The sequence below is a fragment of the Lactuca serriola genome, chromosome 7 (genome assembly GCF_051521515.1).
Source record: "Lactuca serriola cultivar US96UC23 chromosome 7, Lser_US96UC23_V15, whole genome shotgun sequence".
NCBI classification, from domain to species: Eukaryota; Viridiplantae; Streptophyta; class Magnoliopsida; order Asterales; family Asteraceae; genus Lactuca; species Lactuca serriola.
In genome coordinates this window covers 64,394,919-64,403,780 of record NC_136414.1, presented here as the reverse complement: position 1 = coordinate 64,403,780, position 8,862 = coordinate 64,394,919, and positions in this window count along the sequence as shown.

Sequence of the window (8,862 nt, the reverse complement as noted above, 5' to 3'; positions counted from 1 at the left end):
ACAAGGAAGTATCAACGTTTGCAACAGAAACACCCCACATCAATTTTTAGTATATTTTATTTGTTTTGTTTTCCCTTTGAATCTAGGAAAAAGGCAAGTGCTAAAGCAGAGAATTCTAAACAAATAAGAATATACCACTAGCATAGTGAGTAAAGATCCAATCAATTACATCACAAGACCTGTAGAAAGAAAAAATGAACATCTTTATTTTACATTTATTTATTTATAGTAAATTACATTATTGGTCCTTGAGGACTTTTGCAAATTTGGTCCCTGTTAAAAGTAAAATGACTAGTTTTGGTCATCCAGTATATCCAATTTTTGCAATTTTGGTTCCAAATTATAGTCCTTATACATGACATGAGGTCCGAAATTGCAAGAGATGAAAAAAGAAATCGACTATACTGAGGGACAAAAATGTAATTTAGTGTTGTAAGTATGGGATGTGGGAATTGAAGTTACCAAAGAAGGGGATGGAGAGGGCTACAAGCAAATCCTCCACCAAACATATTGACGTAAATGGGTTCACTACCTGCAAAATAATAAATAAATAAATAAGTTTTTTTTAACAAATGATAATGTTTTTCAAGTTAAATTAATTACCGTAGTCCAGACAACAACTTTAGAGGCAATCAAATTTGTGGGGAGATTTAGGGTCTATTGTGATTATGTTGATTCACCAAACATCATGTATCCCATTATAGCCACTGCGGCATAAAGAACAGCATAGCTCCGAAAGCTGCGCATACAAAATTAAATTTTTTTTTTTAGTTTTTTATCATGAAAAAAAATTAAAAAACTAAAAACTATTTTATTTTTTTAACGAATTTGTGGGTTTAAGGTTTTTGTGGTTTCAATTTGAAACCCCAAATTATCCACTAACCCAACCAGCTTTCTTTGTATTTGGGTTCCTGTAACACACCAACAATGAATATAAGGTAAGCGCATTCTCATTTCTGTTGCAACAGCAACATTACTCTCCACCATTTGACCCTCATCCAAACAAATCCTCCATTAGAATATTCAAGTCAGTAAAGTTGGAATCACAATGTACTTCTTCTGGTATCTTAAATGTCGCCTATCCCCTATATTCCTTTCAGAATCATGAGATAAGTCTTGTTTCAGCACATCATAGGTTAACACAATGTCAGCACTAACAGATGTGGTATTATAAAGCGATGTTGTTTTAACTCCTTCATACACAACTTTTAGTGAACCTGGACTTGTATGACTGCAAAAAGTAATAAACCATTTACATGAAGGAGCATGCATATATACAATAAAGTTGAATCAATAAATAGTAATAGTAGTTAAGGTTAACCGAGTTATTTCAGCATGCCGCTGTGGCAATATTATTGCTAGACATACTACAAGAGTTGCACCAGTGGGAACAGGGGAACCGGTTGCTTGACTCAGTTCTAAGCAAAATGGACAAATGTGGGCCCCATCATAGATAACGATTTTGGAGCCTTAACTTTTGCATTTTCTTGAATCACCATTCAGACTTTCTAAATCTTTTATTGGTTCTGAATTTGTTTCTTATATCATCAACATGTATGTCCGATTTTCTATGTGTAAATATACAAGCAAGCAACTCAATGGTTTTTCCTAGACCCATTTCATATGTTGTTGTCATAGAAACAAATCAGTAAAAACATCAAAAAAGATATATGAAATATTATAAAACCAATCAGATTCATCTAGAATTAGGGTTCTAATATGGCTTCATAACAAGAATATAATTTGTTAATATACAACACAAAGAGAAATAGTAAAAGAAGCGGTATCCAAAAACTCGATTACCTGTTGCCAACTAACTTGCCGACTAACTGATACATCAATGCATAAAAGAAAATCCCCAAATTGTAGGTTTTACACGAAAAATTAAGATATTAGGTAAGAAGAAGAAGAAGAAGAAGAAGAAGAAGAAGAAGAAGAAAGAGAGAGGGAGTAGATGAATAATGGTAAGCACGACATACCTTAGTGCAACCAGAAGAGTAGAATCAGACCTGCTTCATTGAATCGAATGAGATATTTCTTGAAATCGGACCTACGGCTTGTAAGCAGAACAAAAAATCATGACAAATCATGTTCGGTAATCTCTACTTCCTTCATGTTCTGCTCAACAATCTGAAACTTCAAAAGAAATTGGAGAAATTTGAGTCAACAATAGAGCGATTCGTATATGTATATGTCGTAATTAGGTCTGTAGAGAATAGGAGAGGCAAGTCATAGAATTGAATGTGAGCTCACTCAAGGAAACTCTTATTTGAGAAGACCATAACAATACATAAACAAGAGAGTCAAAAGTAGAGTGGTTTTTTTCATTGCCAAAAACCCAAGTGTTATGAGAGAGATTATGAGAGGTGAAAGATTAGTCTGGTTTTTAGGGTAATGAATAAGGCTGTGGTTTGTTAGTGGCGGCGGGGGAGAAGAAGATAGCTCCAACGAAGGTCAAAAATATGGAGCAAGGAAGAAGGAAAGGGTAAGAAGACATCGTCGTGAATGGCCAGTGGTTGTGTCTTGGGTTAGAGAGAGAGAGAGAGAGGAGGGGAAGAATGGCTCTGTGCGATTTTACAAGAGATAAGGCGATCCAGAGAAGAGAGTGCGGAAGAGGGGGTATTCAAAATTTTAGAATTTTAGAATTTTAGAATTTTAGCGGATCCCTCTTTAAAAACGCGCCTTTAGTTAAAAAAAAATATAAAGCAACATTTGTAGATGACACACACTTAAAATAAGCGCCCTCCGTGTTTTTAATTTTGTTTTGTTTGACACTAATTTTAGGGCACGCACAAATGCGTGCCCTCTATCCTCAAATTTTGAACAACTAACATTAAATTTTAGGGCAGGCACATATGCACGTCCTCTATCAGTGTGTGTCATTAATTGCGCGTCGTAAAAGACTATTTTTCTAGTAGTGTCTATTGCACAGATCTTGTTTGAGTCCAACCGTTGTAGTGCTAGACCTTTCATTCGAAGAATTATCTGGTTTAGTGGTATGTAATTGTATTTGTGAGCTAGTTAGAGGGAGTTAGTGGGAGTTCCTTCTGCAGCTGATGGTAGAGAGTGGTATAGAGTTTGCCCTAGGAAAACCTAAGATGAGATCTAGTGTTCGGAGGCTTATCTGTGAGGGGAAGTTGTATGGATAAAAATTGACTTGGTTGAGTCTAGGCAATTATTGAGGAAAGTAAAGATACATGTGGAAGGTTATATGAGCAAGTACTACTAGAAGCAAAAGATTCATACTTGATTCAAAGATAGCTGCGATGAAACCAGGAAGCTTTTGGAGTTTGTGATCCCTCGATATATATTTTGATGTGTATTCTGATGGTGTATATGGTCTATTTTTAGTATGGTGACATTGCGAGGCAGACCTGCTGGCAGTCCTGGTACTGGAGAGGGCTCAGGCTTAGGATCTGGAACCGGGTAACTAGATGATCAGACTAGGGAGTTCATATCATATGAGATTACTCATTGCATTCTTGAGCGGACTCCTGTGATCTTTGGCACGGTCAAGGAGGGCATTTTGGAGATTCTGGATGAGCGGTTGAGCTGGTTTCGCTCTGAGGTGGTGGCACTAGTGGGAGCATGTTATTTGACATTCAGGGAGTTCCACGCAAGTGGGGCTCCGAAATACCACATTGAAAAGGACCCGATAGCGAGCCACAGGTGGTTAGCGGACGTTTCTAACGCCTTCCACACCAACAGGTTCCCTGATGAGGAAAAGGTTAGGCTTGCCTCCTGTCTTTTGAAGGACAGGGCACGAGACTAGTGGGAGTAGGTAGGACGTGCGGTGGGTGATGATGTTGTTGATACGATAACGTGGGATGATTTCTCGACCAGATTCTGAGCTGAGTTGCACCGGTGATTGAGGTGCAGCAATTGGAGCGAGAGTTTTAGGATCTCCACCAGACTACGAAGACAGTGGCTGAGATCACCGTGATGTTTCGAGAGGGGGTGCTTTTGGTTCCACAGTATGTGGAGGATGAAGAGATGAAGAAGGCCCAATATCATGAGATTTCGAGGAGTGACATTCGACAATTTGTGAGTCGATCCACCTGCAAGACGTTGGAGGATATGACAGTGCGAGCTAGGGAGAGGGAGATTGACCTAGAGATAGAGAAGAAGAGGAAGCCAAAGTCTTTGCTGAGTGCTGAGGGTTCGGGCAAGAGGCCCAAGGTATATGAGTGTAGATCGAGAGTCGATCAGGGCTGAAGCCAATGTGGCAAGTACGACAAAGTGCAAGAGGGACCGTGTCGGATTGGTGGTTCTGGCTGCTTCAGGTGCGGCCGGATGGGTCATTATAGTAGGGATTGTACTGCTACCACCACCCTGGGATCTGATCTGATTTGATTTCATTGCAATCAGAGGGGCCACAATAAGGCCCATTGTCCGAGTTTGGCTGCAGTAGGACCGCTATCAGCACCCGCTCCTATAACTCTTCATATTACTGACGGCCACTAGGGCCGGGCAGATGCACCTATGGTGAAAAGAAGGGCTTTCCAGTTGACGGCTGATGAGGCGTGTGCAGCTCCTGACGTGGTAACGGGCATGTATCTTCTCTTTATCTCTTTATTTATATTGAATTTCTTACTTATGTTTATGTTTTTTTATTTTAGGATTGTTCGTTGTGAATGGTATTTCTGCATTGGTATTGTTTGATTCGGGGGCTATTGGATCCTTGGTATCACTTGCGCTTAACATGACATTTGCTGGAGCTCCAAGGAAGATGGATTGTCCTCTTGATGTTGAGATTCTTGATGACAGGTCCGTTCCCACTCCGTTGCGTGGGAACAAGGTGATCATGGGCATGGATTGGTTAATCCCTAATAGGGCAGTGACCGATTGTGAGAAGCAATTGGTACGGGTTTGGACCCTAAGTGGGGGAGAGTTAGTGGTTCATGGGGAGATATCTCAGCATGGACCGATTTTGTGTTCAACATCGAGGGCCAGAGACTAATTTTAGCAGGGTTGTTCCGGTTATATTGTTTATGCCATGGATATCCGGGATAAGGGTAAGGCGATTGTGGATGATGTGCCGATTATGTGGGACTACCCGAATGTGTTCCCCCAAGGATTTGCCGAGGGTGCCTCCGGAGAGGCTAGTTGAGTTTAGGATTGATCTGGTTCCTGCTGCAGCTTCGATAGCCAAAACACTGTATCGGTTGGTTCCTCTTGAGATGCAAGAGTTGTCTACATAGTTACAGGAGCTGTTAGACAAGGGGTTCATTCAACTGATCAGTTCGACTTAGGGAGCATCGATCTTGTTCGTGAAGAAGAAGGATGAGTCTCACCATATGTGCATCGACTACCGGGAGCTAAATAAGGTAATGGTGAAGAATCTCTATCCACTCCCGAGGATTGATGATCTTTTTGACCAACTTTAGGGTGCATATTGGTTCTCCAAGATTGACTTCCGATCAGGTTATCATCAGATGCAGGCCAGGGATGAGGATGTGAAAAAGACAGCTTTTTGGACTCGTTATGGTCATTACAAGCTCGTGGTGATGCCTTTTGGGCTCAACAATGTTCCAGCCGCGTTCATTGATCTCATGAACCACGTATGCAGGCCGATGTTGGATTGATGTGTGATTGTATTCATCGATGATATCTTGGTTTATTCCAATACCCAGGAGCAACACGAGGAGCACTTAAAGGAAGTGCTGAAGACTTTGAGGAGGAAGGGACTTTTTGAAAAGTTCTCCCAATGCGAGTTCTGGTTGCGCGAGGTGCAGTTCCTGGGGCACATTGTCAACCAAAATGGCATTTTGGTCGATCCGACCAAGGTTGAAGTCGTGATGCAGTGGGAGATTCCGAGGCCTCCATATGAGATTTGGAGTTTTCTTGGTTTAGCAGGTTATTATCGAAGATTCATCCAGGATTTCTCCAAGATAGCTATTCCATTGAACCGATTGACAAAGAAGACGGCTACATTTCACTAGGGCCTGAGCAGCAGGCAGCTTTCGAGACTTTGAGACCGCAGTTGCTCGAGGCACCAATTTTGACCCTACCCGAGGGTGTTGATTATTTTGTGGTTTATTATAATGCTTAGATCACAAGATTGGGGGCAGTGTTGATGTAGAAGGGTCACATGATCGCTTACGCTTCCAGGCAACTGAAGCCTCATGAGGCGAATTATCTTACGCATGATTTGGAGTTGGGGGTCATGGTTTTCTCCCTTAAGATTTAGCGGCATTACCTCAATGGGGTTTGTTGTACTATTTACACAGATCACAAGAGCCTAAGGTACTTGATAGATAAACCAAATCTGAATATGAGGCAACATCAATTGTTGGACGTGGTGAAGGATTATCATTGTGAGATCCTTTATCACCTTGGGAAGGCCAATGTGGTGGTCGATGCTGTCAACCGCAAGGCGATCGTGGCTCCGATCAGAGACATGTTTGAGGATGATCGTGATTATTCCATTCTTGGAGCGGATTCGTGAGGCATAGGCCGAGGCTACGAAGGAAGAGCACCAAAAGAACGAGAGTATTGTGGGTTAGGTGGCTTCCTTCAATTATGATAGTCGTGGATTGTTGACTCTGTATCAACGAGTTTGGGTTCCGTATTGGGGCGTTGTATGTCAGATTCTGATGGAAGAGGCTCATAAGCCGAGGTTCTCCATTCATCCCAGGGTGACAAAGATGTATAGGTATCTTCGTCCTGATTATTGGTGGCCCTACATGAGGCGGGATGTGCCCTGGTACATGGAGCGGTGCTTGACTTGCAAGAAAGTCAAGGTCGAGCATCAGCATCCTCACGGAAAGATTCAGTTGTTGGAGATTCCCATATGAAAATGGGAAGATATTACCATGGATGTTATCACTAAGCTACCCCGGACTACACGCGGAGTGGATTCGATTTGGGTCATCATGGATCGTTTGACCAAGAGCGTGCATTTCATCTCGATTCAAGAGAGTATATATGCAGAGAAGTTGGTTGAGATTTATATTAGGGAAGTTGTGGCACCTAAGCCCAAAGCTTAGCGAGTTTCCCCAAAATACCAATGCCATACAGATATAACCATATCATATAAACAACACAGCATGCATGATGAGCCATCGGTCTGACTGGACCGCCTCACAGGCCATCAGTCTATCTAGACTGCTCTCCGAGCCTTCGGCACGTCTGGACCGCATCTTAGGTCCTTCAGCCTATCCGGACCGCTCGTCGGGCCTTTGGCCTGACAGTATGCTCTCTTGGGTTTGCATTCTAGCCGGTCCACACTGGGTATCTTGGCCTACATCACAAAGCAGGACCTTCCTCAACCCAATCTCCCAAACCAAAAAACATGTGGACATAAATATCATATGCTAGCATGCAAGTAAGATAGTCATACAAATCCAACAGATCACTAACATGGAAACCATCCTATAACTAGGATACTGATCTAACAAATCAATAACATAACACTCATCTTATAACTAGGATACCGATCTAACAGATCTTTAACGTAGCAACCATCCTATAAACCAGGATACCGACCTACCATGTCACTAAGCGTATCAGCATCCTAACCACCAGGATGTAAATCAGTAAGCATATCATGCAATAAAACCATATACAAATCCGATAAGGGCCGACATTGGTGCCTTAGACCCTGTTGATATGGTGAGGAGAACTCACCTCTCAAGTAGCTCGAAATGATAATATCAACCTCATCCAAAACAGCTCCGACACCAGCACTTACACCCATCAATGTTCTAATTCCATAAATTCCCAAATTACCAAAATAACCCTAGAAGTCAAGTTGTTCAACATTTGCTCAAAGTCAAGGTCAATGGTCAAGCTCAACAGTCCATGTTGACCCAAATCGTCGAGTGCAACTCACTAATTTTTCGAGTTCTTCCAGAACTCGAGAAGTCGTGAAACCCCCAGTTGACTCGTCGAGTTGCCAGACAACTCGTCGAGTCCACGCATGTTTACCAGTCGAGACAGACTCGTTGAGTCCTCTTGCTGAGTCGACGAGTTCATGTGGAACCCTTAAAGGCTAATCTTCATCGGACTCGTCGAGTTGGCCAGACAACTCGTCGAGTCTCTTCAGTCTTTTCTCCATTCAGATGTTCTTAAGCCGCCCCAAAGCTCCATATTGCATATCTTAGCTCCTATGGCATACTTCCTATGTAAAGTTGCAAAGTTTACGTACATGCAAGGTGCTAAGGGCCAAATCAAGCTAAAGAAGAGGTCCTAGGTGAGAAAAAGGCATTTATCTTGCTAAAGGCTAAAGCTTTATGACTATAAGGACCAAGATGAGGCTACATCTGAACTCGCAACTTCAGAACATGCCCAACACCCGAAATGAATCACGATCATGCTAAAATGGCCCTTATCTCAAGCATGAAGAGATCTAGTTAGAAGTAAGTTCAAGGTGACGACTTGTTACCTCCAAAACGATGCTAAGATGAAGTAGGACTCGGATCCGCATCCTCTTCTTGTTCCAAGCTCTAGTACTTCAAGCTCCTCTCACCACAATCCACCTTCAAAGCTTAAAATTATATACATGGGAGTCGGGGTGTTATAATTCTCCCCCACTTGAACTAGATTTCGTCCCCCAAGTCCGCTACGGCGAACAAGTTGGGGTAATGTTCCCATATCTTAGTCTCCGGCTCCCATGTCCACTCGGATCCTCTCATGTGCTCCCAGTGTACCTTTACTAGAGATACTTCCCTGTTCCACGAAACCTTTACCTTCCTCTCGAGAACGACTATTGGCCTCTCCACATAATTCAGGCGCTCGTCGACCTGTATGTCATCCAAGGACACCACCGTCTCCTCATCTAAGACGTACTTTTGTAACTGTGACACGTGGAAAGTACTGTGGATCTGACTAAGCTCTGCTGGTAGCTCTAGTATATATGTC